Source organism: Trachypithecus francoisi, unplaced genomic scaffold (assembly GCF_009764315.1).
Source record: "Trachypithecus francoisi isolate TF-2019V2 unplaced genomic scaffold, Tfra_2.0 Contig01585, whole genome shotgun sequence".
In the NCBI taxonomy this organism is placed as follows: Eukaryota; Metazoa; Chordata; class Mammalia; order Primates; family Cercopithecidae; genus Trachypithecus; species Trachypithecus francoisi.
This window is the reverse complement of record NW_022681444.1, coordinates 1,369,759-1,388,602: the sequence shown is the minus strand read 5'-3', so window position 1 is coordinate 1,388,602 and position 18,844 is coordinate 1,369,759. Positions and strand designations below refer to the sequence as shown.

The window sequence follows — 18,844 nt, the reverse complement described above, 5'->3', positions numbered from 1 at the left end:
AAAGTCTTTTGCTCTTCAAAACTGGTCATTAAGAAAATGAAAAGACAAACCACAGACTTCTAAAGAACACATGCATTTGACCGGTTCTTTCTATTTCCATTTCCATCTTTATGTAAAACATGTCAACCAGGCATGTTGGTTCATGCCTGTAATCCCAGCATTTTGGGATGCTGAGGTGGGAAGACTGCATGAGCCTAGGAGTTTGAGACCAGCCTGGGCAAATAGGGAGACCCTATTTTTACAAAAGAAAAAAAAAATAGCTGGGCGTGGTGATGCACGGCTGTAGTCCCGGCTACTTGGGAGGCTGAAGGGGAAGGATTGCTAGAGCCAGGAGGTTGAGGCTGCAGTAAGCTGTGATCATGCCATTGCACTCCAGCCTGGGCTACAGAGTGAGACCCTGTCTCAAAAAATAAGATAAAAAATAAAACATGTCATATGTACATATGAGACCCTCATAACTCAATAAGACAATCCAAGAAAAATGGACAAAAGATTTGAATAGAGTATCAAAGAAGATACACAAATGGAAAATAAGTGCAAGAAAAAATGCTCAGCATCATTTTAGTCATTAGGAAAATGCAAATTACAACTACAGTGAGAAAGCTCTTACACCCCCAATAGAATGGCTGAAATTACAAAGTCTGGGCTAGGCACAGGGCTTACACTTAGGTGGGAGAATTGCTCAAGGATACAGGACTTTGAGACCCCACCTTTAAATAAAAAAAAAAAAAAAGACAATTTCAGATGTTGACGAGGATGTATGTATGTAGAAGAAGAGGACTTGTGGACTTTTTTTTCCCCCCTTGAGACAGGGTCCTGCTCTGTTGCCCAGAGTGGAGTGGCACAACCGTGGCTCACTGCAGCCTTGAACTCCTGGGCTCAAGCAATCCTCTTAAGTAGCTGTGCACAACGCCACACCTGGCTAATTTTTAAATTTTTGGTGGAGACTGGGTCTTGCTATGCTCCCCAGGCTGGTCTTGAACTCCCGTACTCAAGTGATCCTCTCTGTTGGCCTCCCAAAGTGTTGAGTTTACAGGTATGAGCCACTGCACTGGGCCAGACCCTATGCATTGCTGGTGGGCTCTGAGGTGAGCCCTGGAGTTCAAACCCAGCTTTCTGAGGTAATTTTCTTGAACTCCCCTCTCTTGCTGTCTCCTCAGTTCCCTGGGACTCCCTTTATTTAACCCTGCTCTGCTGTGTACTTCCCATGATTGTATATGTAGTCTGGGCCTTTCAGTGAGAGGACAGAGTAGAAAAGAAAGTAATAGGGGATTGCCCTATCCTCTTAAGGCCACACTTCCTCTGACTGGAGGGAAAGGTTCCTTCCCTCACTCAATGCTTTAGGTACCTGTAGGCTGCTGCCTCTTTTCCACTCCTTGAGCCTGAAGTAGACAGCTTCTCTTGGAAGTTATTCATGCTGATGTTCACGTCCAGTATTTGGGCTGCCTTGAGTCTACGCTGAGTGATATTGGAGGAACAAACTCAAACACACCACTGGTTTGGTGGTACTTTTAATTAGAATCTTCTTACCCCAATTCATCTGCTACTCTACTTTCTAGGTTCCTCAAATAGCTGATCCATGAATTCTGCCCTGGTTTTATAGAGGTATTTTATTGTTGTGGAGAGAGAGGGTGGAGTGTGCCTGTTACTGGGAGCCAGAACTTCTAAATTTCTTTTTATGTATTTTGCTGTACATTCATTGGACCTTTTAAAGTGTGAATGTATATCTGTTGTTAGTTCTGGAAAGTTCTTTGGTATTTTCAGACCAAGAATGAAGTTAAGGTAGAAATCTTAAGAGATAACTAGAGTATTAAAAACAGCTGTTGGCAGTGTCGCATCCTCTTCTCTTCCAGATTATTGATTTAATGTTTTACTTTCTGCGTCTATCTTGTGTAGCTTTTGTTTTCTATTTTCTATTTTTCTTTCTGAACTCTATTTTGCATCATTTCTTTAAGTTCATGAATTCTCGCCCTGGTTGTATCTTTCCTGCTCTTAAGTCATCCGTTGAGTTATTCATTCTTATTTTGAGAAATATTTTGTTCTTTTCAATTTTGTTTGGTCATGTCATAGTTTCTTACTCTTTACTCATTTTTAATCTTTTTAAAATTTATTTAAGCTTATTAAATATTCCATGTTCTGTCTCCCGTAATTCTAATACCCAAAGTCTTTGAAGGTCTGACTCTCCCATCTTTTATTTCTGAGGTTCTTATTTATGGGCCTTGTTTCCCCAGGGTTTTCTGATTTTTGCCAGTGAGCTCATATTTCTTGGAGCTTTCTGTGAGAAAAATTTTGAAGCTGAGTTTGAAGTGGATTTTTCCAGAGAAGATTTACATATTTTTTTGTTAGTGTCTTAAAGCCACTCTTAGTTTGGGACCACTTCAATTTAAATTCTGGGATTGAGGGTTTTTGTTTGTTTGTTTGTTTGTTTTCAGAGAGTCTCACTCTGTTGCCCGGGGTGGAGTGCAGTGGCAATATTCTGGCTCACTGCAGCCTTGAACTCCTGCCTCAGCCTCCTGAGTAGCCAAGACTACAGGTGTGTACCACCATGCCCTGCTAATTTTTTTACTTTTTTTTTTTTTTTTTTCTGATGGAGCCGGGGTCTTGCTCTGTTAACCAGGCTGGTCTCATACTCCTGGGCTCCGCCTACCGAAGTGCTGGAATTACAGATGTGAGCCACCATGCCCAGCCTGTTGAGATTTTTTTGACCACTCAGTAGCAATCCCTTGTAAAGGACTGCTTGTGTTTGAACTGGTGGAAAAATTTCCCTTTCTCAGTGCTGAGTTTTGAGGCTAGTGGTTTTTATGACAGTTCCTGAGATAGGTATGTGTGTGGATGGCTTTCTTTCTTCATCACTTTGGTCATCCCACTTTAAATGGTGGGAGAGGGATGTCTGTTTTACTTTTCTCCTTAGGCTGAATGTTCATTTTGTCTTGAATTCATTGAGCCCCTTAGACTGGGAGAATAGAGCTTGCATTGGACTATATAAATATAAATGTCTTCAAGGAGAAAGTGAGTTTTTGTGTTTTGGTAACCCTGTTAGGTTCCTATCTTCACTTGAGTTCCTTGTCGGAATCTTTGCTCTTTTCTTTTCTTTTTTTGTTTTTTTGTTGAGTCAGAGTCTCACTCTGTCACCCAGGCTGGTGTGCAGTGGCGCAATCTCGGCTCGCTGCAACCTCCACCTCCTGGGTTCAAGCAATTCCCCTGCCTCAGCCTCCCAAGTAACTGGGACTACAGGCACACGCTACCATGCCCAGCTAATTTTTTGTATTTTTAGTAGAGATGGGTTTCACTGTGTTGGCCAGGCTGGTCTTGAACTCCTGACCTCAAGTGATCCACCCGCCTTGGCCTCCCAAAGTGCCGAGATTACAGGCAGGTGTGAGCCACCATACCTGAACGAGTCTTTGTTATTTTCTTGCAAGCTGATCAATGCATTTATTTGAGAAGATGGAAAAACCCATTATTTATAGTTTTCGGTGGAGGATCTGAAAGGTACTTAGTTAGCATGGCATATTGTCACATAGGAATTTGCAAGTGGCATGCAGCTATGGTCCCAGCAACTTGGGAGGCTGAAGTGGGAGGATTGCTTGAGGCTGGCAGTTCAAGGCTGCAGTGTGCTATGAGCATGCCTGTGAATAGTCACTGCACTCCAGCCCAGGCAATATGGCAAGACCCTGTCTCTAAAAAAAAAGAAAAAAAAAAGAACTTCCAGCTGCAATGTTTCCGAGTTTCAATCAGGCTGCTTTTGCTAGCATTCTCCAGTCTCTGCGTGAGCATTCATACCTCTGTACTTTGCTCAGCATGTGTCCCCTGTTTAAAATCCCCCCTCTCCTGTCTACCTAGCCAAACCCAGTTCATTCTGCAATGTGAACAATCACGTTTCACCCCTTCATGGTACTTCTCTTGAATGCTGTAGCTCACTGGTTCCCAAATGTTTGGAATGTTTTAAAGTACAGACTTAAAAACAAATTTTGTGGAGTTACATAAAAATGATCATCTCCTGTCACCATTATTTTTGAAAAGAAATTGCATTTTCATATCTCAAAGGCAGGAGGAACAAGTCGACTAATTAAGGACAGTTGTTATAGTTGAATTAAATACCTTTATATGGAAAACACACTGTATTGTCCGTTTTTCTCATTTTGCTACTGATTATAAAAAGCCTCATTGCATCCTATCCGCCGACAATCAGGACCACAACCTTAGCTCAGAATGATGTCTTCAATTTGCAAACCCACAGCATTTTGTTTTATCAATTCGTGGTAGCCAGTCATTTATTTGTTGATTTCAAACAGTCCATAGTTGACTGTTTACATTTTATGTTTTGTCTTCTTGACTTGCTTGTAAGCCCCTTAGGAGCCATTATCTGTGTGTTTAGATTACTCATAAATATGTGTTGAATGAGTTAAATTTAGATACCTCGGATGATAGTTGAAACCTAGCAATATTTAAAGAGCACACATTTGAGTATATCACAGTTCTGAACGTTGTTTACTTCTGGAGGAAAAAGAAGTTTTAATGTGAATCATGAGTCACTTACTCATCTCTCTTCTCCTCAGGGAATTTCATTCAGTTAACAAATTCACCAAGCGCTTGTTTAAAAACCAGGCCTTTTGTTAGGGGTCTGGGAATACAGAGGTGAAGTGAAACAAACTTCCCAGTGTAGTAGGTAATATGTACATATAAGTAGAAAGCATAGAATACCACCTGGGAAGCCTCATAATAGGACTTTGAAACCAGTTTTGTGACAGTGTGGAGAGAGCACTGAGCTTTGTAAGGGGGTGAGAGAAGCCTCCAGAGAGGAGGAGGCATTTGTTCATTCACTTTCCATTCATTCAGCAAATGTCTCTTAAATGCCTGCTACTTCCCAAGCACTGTTATAGATGCATCTTGAATAAACAGGACATTGTTAGGAGATGGAACACATTTTAGATGGGGAATTATGATCAAGAGCATGCCCTTTAATGTAAGAACAGATCTGGGCTTGAGTTCATACACTGCCCCTTACTAGGTATTTGACTTTGGCCAGGCAATTCAATTTCTAGAAGATTCTCACTTCTGTAAAGTGCTGAATCCTCCCTACCTCACAGTATGTCATGTGGATAAAGTGAGGTGCTATATATAAAATTAAGCTCAGCACAGTGCCGGCCCCTCTGAAATAGTGCAGTAAGTGACAAATGTATATACAAGGCATGTAAGTGATTGAGGCCTGATGGTAAGTTTAACATGACTAAAATGCGGGGGCATGTGGGTTGGTAGGGGGTAGTGGGCAGATGAAGCAGATGGGTCTGGTCTCACTGAGGCTAAGTTGCCAAATAGTCTTGTGTCACATGTCATAATGACTATCTTTTTACTCTTGAATGCATTTGGGAGCCTTGGGGGTTTACATTGTGTTTTTGTCTTTCTTTTTTAAGCTAGGCAGTGGAATGCTGAGCTATAGCATAGTAGTTAGGAACATGGACTCTTGGAGCCAAACTGCCTGGGTTCTAGTCCTAGCTGTCTCACTTCCTAAATGTTTGACTTTAACTGATCTGTTCCTTAGTTTCTTCATTGGTAAACTGGATGATAATCATACCTATCTTAAATGTTTATCTTGTTTTGTTTGTATAATGCTCTTTGAATCATTTTTTTTTAAAACATATAATCCTGTACATATAGTGTTCTATGAATCACATTTGTTTTTAAAGCTTTGGAAACTTTTGTTAGAGGGACTCTTATTTGAAATGTGGACATATAAAACACTAAAAGTAGGTCTATGGGGTAGGCTACTTTCATTTCCCTTCTGTTATCGCAAGACTTCTGAGACATATCGGCCCAACACTAAAAACTACTGCCCTGGAGCAAGTGACTGAATGTCTTCATTTAAGTTACTTGTCTTTTTTTTTTTCTTTGAAGATGGAATCTTACTATGGTGTTCATGCTGAAGTGCAGTGGCTGTTCATGGGTGACATCATCATCATAGGGCAGGACGGCCCCAAACTCCTTGGTTCAAGTGATCCTGCCATCTCAGCCACCCAAGTAGCTGGAACTACAGGCATCCACTTAAGTTACTTGTTGAACTGACATTCAGGACAAATAACTTACCAGTTGTAATGTGGACGGTTGGCATTGGTATTGATCTAAGTTCATGTTTTGATGCAGGAATTGTGAACCTTCATATTAATCCTTATAATCTGACTTACTATTTTACAAGTGGGGAGAGAGATTTAGAAGGATAGAGAGAGCCACAGGATGTTGGAACTGGGGAGACCTTTCATATTGATCTGTCTAGAGATGAACAAATTGGGTCCTAGAGAGGGAAACCATTTTTTAAATTTTATTTTAGAGCAAAATTTTAATAGAATATAATCTGAACTCTTACATTTAGAAAAAACAAAACCTTAAAATTACTGATTGGTTCAATTTATGGAAATATCTGTAACAAAAACTTGGCAATGAGTGCAAAGGCACCACCATTTTTTAAAAAAACTGAAACCCACTTTTTTTTTTCTTAATTTAAGTTCTCAGGTACATGTGCACAATGTGCAGGTTTGTTATATACGTATACATGTGCCATGTTGGTGTGCTGCACCCATTAACTCGTCATTTACATTAGGTATATCTCCTAATGCTATCCCTCCCCCCTACACCCCCCGATAGGCCCCAGTGTGTGATGTTCCCCACCCTGTGTCCAAGTGTTCTCATTGTTCAGTTCCCACCTGCGAGTGAGAACATGTGGTGTTTGGTTTTCTGTCCTTGCGGTAGTTTGCTCAGAATGATGGTTTCCAGCTTCATCCATGTTCCCACAAAGGACATGAACTCATCCTTTTTTATGGCTGCATAGTATTCCATGATGTATATGTGCCACATTTTCTTAATCCAGTCTATCATTGATGGACCTCTGGGTTGGTTCCAAGTCTTTGCTATTGTGAATAATGCCGCAATAAACATATGTGTGCATGTGTCTTTATAGCAGCATGATTTATAATCCTTTGGGTACATGCCCTGTAATGGGATGGCTGAATCAAATGGTATTTCTAGTTCTAGATCCTTGAGGAATCGCCACACTGTCTTCCACAATGGGTGAACTAGTTTACAGTCCCACCAACAGTGTAAAAGTGTTCCTATTTCTCCACATCCTCTCCAGTACCTGTTGTTTCCTGACTTTTTAATGATTGCCATTCTAACTGGTGTGAGATGGTATCTCATTGTGGTTTTGATTTGCATTTCTCTGATGGCCAGTGATGATGAGCATTTTTTCATGTGTCTGTTGGCTGCATAAATGTCTTCTTTTGAGAAGTGTCTGTTCATATCCTTTGCCCACTTTTTGATGGGATTGTTTGATTTTTTCTTGTAAATTTGTTTAAGTTCTTTGTAGATTCTGGATATTAGCCCTTTGTCAGATGGGCAGATTGCAAAAATTTTCTCCCATTCTGTAGGTTGCCTGTTCACTCTGATGGTAGTTTCTTTTGCTGTACAGAAGCTCTTTAGTTTAATTAGATCTAGAGAGGGAAATCTTTAAAGCCATGCTCCAGACAGTCAACATGTGCCCATGTTTCAGACCTCCCAGCCCACTGTTGTCTCTCCTTTCTTGCTCAAAGGTGCACAGCCAATTTAGTGCCAGAACCAGGGCAAGCAGTTTTCACCATTCCAGATCTCATGCTTCTTCAACTATACCTCTTGCTGTTTGACAGTATATGTTCTTGGCTTTAATGTTGACTGTGTTCTGAAGGGTTACTGGGTACATTTGTGGATTGTTTTTTGTTCTTCCAGTTGGACTTGAAGCTCTTTGAGAGCACCTGAGGGCCTGGACTTGGACGGATTAGGTATTCTGAGATGCCTTTCCTTGTAGTGATAGGTTTTAATAGTTGTTGTTAATATCGTCTATTGGTAAACCTAGAGCAGGGGTAAAGTATGTGGAAAGTAAAGATGTTCTGAATTAGAAATAAGCATTTATTGTTTACCTGGGTGAGTAAGCAGACCTACCATAGCTGAAAATCTTAAGGAAAATTAAGGTCATGCTCTCCTGTTGGTTAGCAACCTTTGTATTAAGGAGAGAGCAGACACTTGAATGGGCATCATTGCAGGTCACCTAGAGCCTGGATCTGAACACCCGGGAACTGAGGTTGCACAGTCAGTCTCTTAAGCACCCCCACAGCCTCTAGGCTATGTTAGGCTCTCAACCACACAAACTCTTGTGCTGGCTTTTCCCTGTCTCCCTCCCTTCTCTCAATGAGTTCTTCCTGTTGTACATGGCACGACACTGATCCCTCTTTAGTTTTTTTTTTTTTTTTTTGAGACAGAGTCTCGCTCTGTCGCCCAGGCTGGAGCGCAGTGGCCGGATCTCAGCTCACTGCAAACTCCGCCTCCCGGGTTTACGTCATTCTCCTGCCTCAGTCTCCTGAGTAGCTGGGACTACAGGCACCCGCCACCTCGCCCGGCTAGTTTTTTGTATTTTTTTAGTAGAGACGGGGATTCACTGTGTTCGCCAGGATGGTCTCGATCTCCTGACCTTGTGATCCGCCCGCCTCGGCCTCCCAAAGTGCTGGGATTACAGGCTTGAGCCAACGCGCCCGGCCCCCTTTTTAGTTTTAAGCAATGTTATTTAACTAAGTGGTTTCCAAACCTGGCTAGTTATGCACCAGAATCACTCGGGGAACTTAATTTTTTTTCTGTCCCCACCCCAGACCCTCTGAATCAGAATCTTGGGACCTATTTTTGTATTTTCATAACAGTTCCTTGGGTGATTTTAATGACAGAATTTATAGACCTGAGCTCCAGAACCAGACAAATGACTGACTCCAGCTCTGTGACTCGGTTCTGGATTCTGATTGACTCAGTTTGCCAGATGTACACTCCTGGTCTTCTTTCTTTTTTCTTTTCGGCAGAGAGGTTCTTTTATTTTGCACTTTAGCCATGGAGGCTTTGTAGCAATTCTTATGCTATGTTCCTAAAAAGCATTGGTGTTCTGTGAGTTGATGTTAAAATTAAATACTACTGGATGATTTTTCCCAAGTCACAGAAAAAATAATTGAACAGAATATTTCAATTTTAGGCAAAGTTTTCCTTTGAACAGATATTTCTAATTTTGACGTAACGTATCAATTTTTCACATTAGGACTGTGCTTTTTAGGTCTCGTATGTCCTTAGCAATCCAAATCTATGGTTTAGGCTTAGGACACCATTAGGGAAGGAGTCCAAGGAGAGATTCCTGCAAAGATGTTCTATGGAAATGGAAGAATTGTAGACAGATGAAAGAGAACGAAATAACCTTATTTTTAATTCTAAGGACTTTTCTATACAGACAATCAAGTTGTCTGTAAATAGAAAGAATCTCGTTTCTTCTTTTTCAGTCCATATTCCTTTTATTTCTTTTTCTTACCTTATTGCCCTGGCTAGGCTCTCCAGTGTGATTAGAATGATGAGTTCCCTTGCCTTTTTCCCAATCCCGGAGGGAAAGTATTCAGTCTTTCACCATTAAGTATGATGTTAACTGTAGGTTTTTTGTAGATGTCCATTATCAGATTGAGGAAGATCCCTTGATTTCTAGTTTTCTAAGTTTCTGGCATGAATTTTGTCAAATGCTTTTTTTCATCATCAATTGATGTAATTTGTGATTTTTCTTTATCCTGTTAATATGGTAGATTATATTGATGGGTTTTCAAATACTGAACCAATCTTACATCCCTGGTATAAACCTCTCTGGGTCATTATAAACATGGTTGAATTCTGTCTGCTAATAATTTGTTAAGGACTTTTGTGTCTATATTTGTGAGAGATATTGGTCTGTAGTGTATACCTGACCTCAAGTGATCTGCCTGCCTCAGCATTCCAAAGTGCTGGTATTACTGGCCACTATGCCCATGCCCATGGGCCATGAGCCACCATGCCAGGACCATTCTTTATTCTTATTCTTTCTTCTTCTTTTTCTTATTTTTGAGATGGCGTCTCGCTCTGTCACCTAGGCTGGAGTGCAGTGACCCAATCTCAGCTCACCACAACCCCTGCTTCTCAGGTTCAGGCAGTTCTCCTGCCTCAGGTTCAAGCAATTCTCCTGCCTCAGCCTCTCGAGTAGCTGGGATTACAGGTGTCCACCACCACACTCAGCTAATTTTTGTATTTTCAGTAGAGACAGGGTTTCACCATGTTGGCCAGGCTGGTCTTGAACTCCTGACCTCAAGTGATCCATCTGCCTCGGCCTCCCAAAGTGCTGGGATATTATTTTATTTTCCCTTCTGGGATACATGTGCACGATGTGCAGGTTTGTCACATAGGTAATTGTGTGCCATGGTGGTTTGCTGCACCTGTCAATCCATCACCTAGGTATTAAGCCCTACATGCATTAGCTATTTACCCTGATGTTCTCCTCTGTTTTTGTATTCTTATAAATATTCTTGGGTTTCCTCAGGGGAGTAATCTGAGGCAGTCATAGGCTTACTTCATTCTTTTCCATCTTTCAAGGCATGGGTGCACTTTGTTGCCTAATGTCTTGAAAACCATTGTTTCATTGTTTTGTCTATGTTACTTTGAAATAATGTGTTCCTTCCAAGTCTTGCTTTTTAAGGTTCGTTAAGTGGGATTGGAGTTGTGCTCAGTATAGGGCTAGACTAGGCAACCTAGAATTTTAGTCCCCATTTCTAAGGTAATAGTCTACCGTGTACTGTATCCAATGTACCATGAACTATGAGTTTTCCACTTTGGCTGGGGGAATAGGCATTATTTCTAACCCTGTGTGAGTACCAGCCGCTGCTACCTGTAATCTTTTTTGCACGGTTCTTTGTGCAGGCTTAAGTTATTTCCTCATATACATGTGCTAATCGGTACTTATACTTGAGGGGGCTCTTGCAGATCTCTGGAGTTCTTTCTCTGTGCAGCTCTCTTCACTCTGGCACTCTGTGCTACAAACTTAACTGCCTTGGTTTCCCTGGACGCATAGCTCTGTCTCTCAGCTCCAGGTGTTTGCTGGACTTTGCTTAGGTTCCCCCTCCTTGCACCACAGTCTGGAAACTCTCAAAGTGGTCAGCTGGGGCATCAGAGGGCACAGCTCACTTGTTTACTTCTCTCAGGGATCACTGTGCTTTGTTGTATGTTCTCTAGTCTCTTAAAAAACATTGTTCGAGAGAAGGATGGATGGAGCAAGGGACTTTTGGTTGTTTCAGATGGAAGGGTAAATGTGGTCCATGTTACTCCATCTCTGCTGGAAGTGAGATTCCAGTTAATTTGTTATACACTTACTTAAATTTTTGATAGCCTGCTACTGCCTGTATAAGATGGTATCTGATTTAAAACTATTTTATTTATTATTATTAAAGGGTATATTTCAAGGTCTTCTAAAGAGTGTCACGATTTCTAGGTTGTCTGCCATCTTGGCACATCGAGAAGAACTACTGTTCTTTTATAGTAGTTTCAAAATCCAACTGATCAGAATCACTTGGGAAAATAGATTCATAGATCGATAGATCATCAAAATCACTTTTCAGAAAAATAGATACCTAGGCTTTATTTCCCACCTAGTGAATCAGTCTCCAGTGGTAGAACCTGGGAATCTGATTTAAAAAACTTCCTAGGTGATTTGAGACTCTGAGTCAGTATAGCATACGTTACATTATTAAGAGCATGAGTTCCAAGGTGACTGTGATCTATGATGGCAACTCACTAAGGTCCGAATGAAGCGGCGGCAGAGGTATAGGCAAGTTCTTGTCAGGAAAGGGAACTCGGGACCATGAAGGAGAGAGGAGCTCAGTGCTTCTGGGAGACATGGGGAAGGCACCACTCTGTAATTCTGGATCTTCCTGAAGTCAGGTTGTGAGCTCTCTAGATGGCTCAAAGGACTACTCAAGGAGTGTTGAGAACCTTAACTCACTGTTCTGAAGGCCTTTTCAGTTGCCCTTAGATGCTAACACAAGAGCCATACACCATGGTTTTTGAAGGGTGTGTGGAGGAGAAAAACAATTGGGCCTATAATAAAGTTCATTAAAAAAAATCAGTGGAATGGGGTTATATGGGTGTATGCAGTTGCCCAAGTTCCTTGAACTAGACACTTATGAGTGCATTTTAGTGTATGTATATTAGCATACATTTAATTGTGAGGATACAATTATATGTTGGAGGTATAAAGTTGATTTTAAAAATTCAAGAATATAGACTCTAGAGCCACACTCTCTGGGTTCAAATTTCAGCTCTATCTCTTACAAGCTGTGTGAACTTGGACAAGCTTCTGAACTTGTATTTCAGTTTCCTCATTTGTAAAATGAGAATGATGGTAATAATAGTTCTTTCGTAGAGTTGTTGGGAAGGTTAAGTGAAATAATACATGAAAAGTGCTTAGAAAAATATCTGACACATAGTTAAGTGTTTAGTACATGTTAACAAGGTTTAGAAGTGACTTGGTCTTCTGCAGAATATCTACTCTTATTAGATGGGGTAATGGTAATAACCTTCCTCTCACAGGCTTGGCGGGAGGGTTAAATAAGAAAGAACATAAAAGCCAGTCATCAATGAAACAAGGGGTTCTTGTTGCATAGTTCTCCGTAAATAGCTTCATGAACCCCTTGAAATTTTTATGTTAAAAAAATTCCATTTAAGCACATTTTTTTCTGGGGAGGTGGTGAAGCTTTTCATGACCTCGTCATACAAGTCTGTGGCCCACCATTCCCCCAGCCACTCTAAACAGATGTGAGTAGTTTTTGGACAGGCAACATGGTGTGGTGGAAAAGGCATGGATTTTGGAATCTTAAAACCAAGGTTCTCTTGGAGTTCCACCACTTCCTGGTCTCAGTTTCCCTTTTTGTAAAACAAGGAAAATACTACCATCTTATTATCTGACAAGGTTTTGACAATCAGCTTCAGAAACATATGTGAGTTCTAAGGTAACCATAAAGTGTTTTACAGATGTTCACTTTATTACTGACTGAGGGGCATAAGTTGTACATACATGGACTCTTTTGATTTCTTTTTTTTTCCCCCGAGATGGAGTTTCACTCTTGTTGCCCAGGCTGAAGTGCAATGGCACAGTCTTGGCTCACTGCAACCTCTCCCTTCCAGGTTCAAGTGATTCTCCTGCCTCAGCCTCCCAAGTAGCTGGGATTACAGCTATGTGCCACCATGCCTGGCTAATTTTTGTATTTTCCTTAGAGACAGGGGTTTTACCATGTTGGCCAGGCTGGTCTTGAACTCCTGACCTCAGGTGATCCGCCTGCCTCGGCCTCCCAAAGTGCTGGGATTACATGTATGAGCCACCATGCCCGGCCTCTCTTGATTTTTATACATTGCATTTATTCAGTATTTTTTTTCCTCTGTAGAGGAGAGACTTTTTCTTCTTCAGTTTTGGTAAAACGTGAATTTCTTTCTGACTGCACAATCAATTCCTTGTTCTTAAAATCCCTTTATTGCCTAGACTAATGGTTCTATTTGGATAGTTCCCTATTTTCTGGATTGCTTTTAGTGACGGTGTTTGAAAGCTTAATGGTTTTGAGTCTTTGAAATACACAGTAATACGTGGATTACTTATAAAGCCTATTATTGGTAAGGTGAAGCCATTTTATTTTTATATGATATGTGATAATACCCTTTACATTAGTTTAACGCTTTTTAGTTTACAAAGCACTTTCTCATTTTTCTCTCATTTGATCCCTGAAACAGCTTTTGAGATGAGCAGGGCAGGTATATATCTTGACAGAGGAGGAAGCCGAAAGGTTAAATGGCTTGTCCTAATCCCATAACAAGTAAGGGATCTATCTGGGATTTGAACCCAAGGCAGCTGATGTTTAGTTTGGGGTTCTTTCCATAGAACCACATGTCATTCCTGTGAGAAAGTCTTGGTAAAAGGAAGATCAGAGAAATTGGTATTTAATGAATGATTTTTAAAAAATATTTTTCTAGGAACTAAAATCTTATAGAAAAGTTGGCAGTACAGTATAAAGAACTTAAAACACACACACACACGTACACACACACACGTACACACACACACACACAGTTTAAAGCACGGTATTGACCTGATGCCTCGTCACCCTTGACTATTTCAGTGTGCTGCTCCTACAAACAAGGTTATTCTCTCCTCTAACGCAATGCAAACATCAAAATCAGCAAGTTAACGTCAATTTGCTACTACTTCTAATCCTAAAACTGCATTAAGATTTCACTAGTGGTCCCAATAACATCCTTTACAGCAAAAGAATCACACATTGCATTTAGTTGTCATTTCTCTTTAGTTTCCTATAGTCTGGAAGAGATTTTCAGCCTTTCCTTGATTTTCATGACCTTGACACTTTTGAAGATTAAGGCCAGATATTTTCTAGAAGGTGCTTCCACTTGGTTTTGTCTGATGTTTCCTCAGGTGTAGCATCTGTGACAGGAATATCACAGCAGTGATGTTGTGCCCTGCTCTTTGCGGTCCAGCAGTTTCTTCCATTACTGATGGTGATCACTTTGACTTGACTAGGTTTTTGCCAAACTTCTACGTTGAAAGTTACTCTCTCCTCCCTTGTATTCAGTATTTTGTGGGAAGGTACTTTGAAACTGTGTAAATATACCATTTCTCATTAAACTTTTCAATTTATTCCCTTATTTAGATGCATATGAACTCATGGCTTCCTGTTTTATTTGATGGGTCTGAATCTGTTAATATCCTTACTGATTTGGATGCTCAGACTGCCCCAGATTTGGCCAGTGGAAGCCCTTTCAGGCTTGCTCCCATGTCCTTTTAACATATCCCCATCATTCTTTCAGCACTTCTTTGCTTCCTGGCACAAAAAATGTTCCAAGTTCATCTATCACATTCCCTGTCTTAGTGCTAGAATCAGCTATTTCTCCAAGGAGCCCTGGTTCCTTTTAGAGGAGAATTGTATTTAGAAGCCAAGGCCTGGGAGTTAGGTGTGCTCATTGCTGTTGGGGTGTTGCTGCTCCCAGTCCCTCCCAGTAGACAGAGCTGGGAAATACGTGTGCATGTGAAAAGTCAGGTTACACTTACACTTTATTTTCCTATCAAGTTATATATATGTAAACCTTGAACACATACTCATATCTTCAGTTCAAATCCAACTTTGTAGAAATCATGTTGGTTTTCTGTTAACTTCAACTGTAAGAAACCAGCCTTCCCCATGTCCTCCATGTAGCCTTGGGTTCAGATTAGGCACACGGTCCCTTCACCCCCACCCCATGTGCATGCTTGTCTCCTCCTCCACCTTGCTTGGTTCTCCACACACCTCCTGGCCCACTGCCCTGCTTGAACTCTGACTCCCCCTCACTCTGAACAGCCTCCTCCTACCCAACATGGGCGATCTCCTCATGCCTGCTTGGGCACTGGCCTCCATTCTCGGGGGCCCTAATGCTTACACATGCTCCTCACCCTCTGCAGCTCTGACACCCCGTGTTGGGATACCCTCACATGGGTACCCCCTCATTCTGCCTGTGCTTCAACACCCCAGGCCCAGCTGTGCTGTGTGTGAATACCCTTCCACCCCACTCAAGTTCTGACGTCCCACACCAGGTTGTTCCCTGAGTAGATGCCTTCCTCATCCAGTTGGATTGTACATCTTATGCCAGGCCTTCCCTCAGCGTGGACATTGCCCCTTCATAGGGACACCTTCGTTGCCCCGCCCAGGCTCTGACATCTCACACTGGGCTGTCACCAGCATGAACATCTACCTCACTCTGCCTACCTAACAGGTTTAGGACTAAATTGTTCAGAAAGGGAAGGGGAGGTTTTAAAATTTTTTTTTAAGGTCAAAAATGTTTATTGATAATGAGACAAATATCACCTTTGCAAGTGCCCTTAATGGGTAAAGCCTAGATTTTACACTGCAGCTCAGCATATGAGACAATTTACTAACACTGTGTGTTGTATTGCACATTGCTGAGGGGTGTTCAGGCTTTGTCTCTCTGCTTGGAATGCAGCTAACCCTCCTCCCGTTACCTTGCTTGCACTTAGAGGCTTAAGAATCTTCCCGTAGGGATATAAGAAAGGTAAACCTTTGTGACTCTTTTCATAGCAGTATCTGCGTATCTTCATTAATCTGATCCTGAGAACATTATTAGAAATGAAGAGTTAAGACTAGTCTTGAAACAACTTGTTTGTGTAATTACACAACCAAGTTAATTTTCTAACAAGTTTCAACAATGACTGCATTCTCCTATGGAGGTGTTAACTTGTTACGGGTTAGAAAGCACTCTTTGATACAATGTTTTCAGCCTGGAAAAAACGGCTTTAATTTCAGAGTCCAGTGAAACAAATGGAGACTTGTTGGAAATTTTAACACTACCTTTTTGCTTGTTTGTCTAGCTTAAAGGAATCAATGTTTATTAGGTGATGTTTGCTAGTGTGTTCTGAAGTGTATACGGTTTCTTTTGACCATGTTGTCAAGTTTAAGACAGTTCAGTGGGTATGAATTTTTAAACACTACATCTCAGCCCCTTCAGCATGTAAGTTTGTAATTAAGGAAACACTGTGCTGAAGCTGGTTTGAAGTGTTTTGTTTCAGGTCTGTAGATCTCAATTACTCTTAAAAGGACTAGGGCTACCATTGTGGCATGGTTACCATATGCCGCACAGATTCATTTTATGACAAGTTAATGTTACATTTTTCTCCTAATCTTATATATTGTAATTGGAGAAAAGTAGATCCTAATTAAAAGCTGATGATCCAGCAGAGTGATCAATAGCATGATGCCTTGAAAAAAAAGCCATTAAGCTTTGCTGCTGCCTAAATATTGTCAAAGCCTTTGTCTACTTCATGGCTTCAAGCTGAGTGTACTTAATCATTTTGAGAACACGGTCCTGGCTGGGTGTGGTGGCTAACGCCTGTAACCCCAGAACTTCGGGAGGCTGAGGTGGGCAGATCACTTGAGGTCAAGAGTTCAGGACCAGCCTGGGCAACATGGTGAAACCCCATCTCTCCTAAAACTACATGAATCCCGGACATGGTGGAGGGTGCCTGTAATCCCAGCTACTCGGGAGGCTGAGGCAGGATAATCACTTGAACCCAGGAGGCGGAGGTTGCAGTGAGCTGAGATCTTGCCACTGCACTCCAGCCTGGGCGACAGAGCGAGACTATCTCAGAAACAAACAAACAAACAAACAAAAAACACAAAAAAACATGGTCCTGAGCACTGAGCATGACCCTTTTGGTGAATCACTGAGAACTGTGTTCAGCAGAGAGATCTAAATAGAAATGCTCTGTTGGCTTACTATCAGTCTTCATTCTCCCAGAAGCAAAAACTGAGCAGACCTCCCTTCTTTCAAAAACGTTTTAGCTGTTTGTATTTGTCATTTTTCAGTATTTAAGAGCGGAGGCTGTTGTCAGCAGGTGTGACTTATTGAGACCTTTGACTCCAAAGGAAAACATCTTTACAGAGTAGTAGGTGTAAGCAGTGTGTATTCTGTAAATTACCTCTTGTCAGAAAAAGAGAAGTGATTAGTGGGAGTTGGAAACATGTCAGATGTTGGAGGAAAACTCATTCATGAAACATTTATTGAGCCAGGTGTTAGACTAGGGTTATGAGAAGATGCAGTTGGTACCCTCAAGGAGCTACCAGTCTAGTGGGGAAGAATATATTGTATTTTATCTGAGACACACCAGTGGTTCTCAACCTTGGCTGTTCTTTGGAATAAGTTTAGGAGTTAAAAAATATCAGTGCCTGGAGATTCTCATTTGATTGATCTGTGATATAGATTGGGCATCAGGATTTTTAAAAGCCCCCCAGGTAATTGTAATTGAACCAGAGTTGAATATGGTGAGAGCATGGAGAGTGGGAAGTACAGGGTGCCTTGGGAGCATAGAGGTGGGGCAGTTAACCCAGTCTAGGCTGTGAGTGAGTGAGTGTGTGTGTGTGTGTGTGTGTGTGTGTGTGTGCATGTGCATGTGCATGCACATGCTCACGGGTCAAGGGGGAGGTGGGAGGGTTGTTGAACAATTATACTTCCTAGAGAGGAGGTAGTGCCTGAGCTGAGGCTTGATGAATGAGTTTGTCAAGTGAAAAAGGCTGGAAAGACTGTTCTTGGCAAAAAAGCAATTGAATAATGTAGAATAGTAAAGTGGTTATTGTCTTTGGAGTTAGTTCCATGCTGATTCTGCTGCTTGGTCACTTTGGCCAATTTATCCTCTGTGAGCTTCAATGTCCTCATCCCCAAACTGGGAGTAATATTACCTGTGAGGTTATTGAAGACTAACTTAGGTAATGCATGTGAAGTGCTTAGGATCATGGCTGGCACATAGGAGCAGTAAGTGGTGTTAGGTGTATGGAAAGGTATAATTGTCATAGAATTAGGGCATGCACGCATGGTTTGCTTAGAGAGCTACAAGCAGATCTGTATGGCTGGATTGTAGGGTGCAAGACTGAAGAAGATAGGGGGGTGGGAGGCAAAAAAAATGCTTGGCAGGTGGGCAGGGTTAGGAGTCTACAGGAGAATGAGGCAATTAATAATGGGATATCATGGCAGAACCACGACATTTCCATGGTAATATCTTAAGATGTATCATGAAATGTTCTGGGAAAACTTGGGTCCATATTGGAAAATTGGCTCTGAATGTGGCATTCTCAGCATCATTACATGTACCAAATTAGTAGTGAGTGTTAATAGGACAGAAATAGGATTTTCAGTTCCTTTAGCCAAGAAGTTAAAAATATTAAATATCCTGAAGAGTAATGGAGGGATGAGCAATCTCAAGGTGGTCCCAGAGAGCCTCTGGAAATTGTTATAGTCTTAATTGTTTACAGGCTTAATGAAAATTCTAAGTAAGGGGGTTACTTGGCTGTTTGCATTTAGAGGAGGCACTTTCTTTTTTTTTTTGATTTGCAGAGAAATAGAGAATGCTTCTATCTGCGTTGGTTTTGCTGGCCCTTAAAATAACTGATGTATATTTGTTGGT

The 18,844-nt window shown here is 41.3% G+C and overlaps 1 protein-coding gene across 9 annotated transcripts in view; it reads left to right on the top strand.

Moving 5' to 3' along the window:
- The window catches only part of DENND1A (DENN domain containing 1A), a 555,596-nt gene that overhangs the window by 25,701 nt on the left and 511,051 nt on the right, over positions 1-18,844 (top strand). Inside the window, exon 1 of one of the 9 annotated variants that reach the window (XM_033190606.1) lies at positions 13,021-13,026. The exons of the other annotated variants lie outside the window; for them this stretch is intronic. The gene's annotated coding sequence lies outside the window, so the exon portion shown is untranslated. Of the gene's footprint in view, positions 1-13,020; positions 13,027-18,844 lie in introns of those variants that run through there. 9 annotated transcript variants of the gene reach the window in all.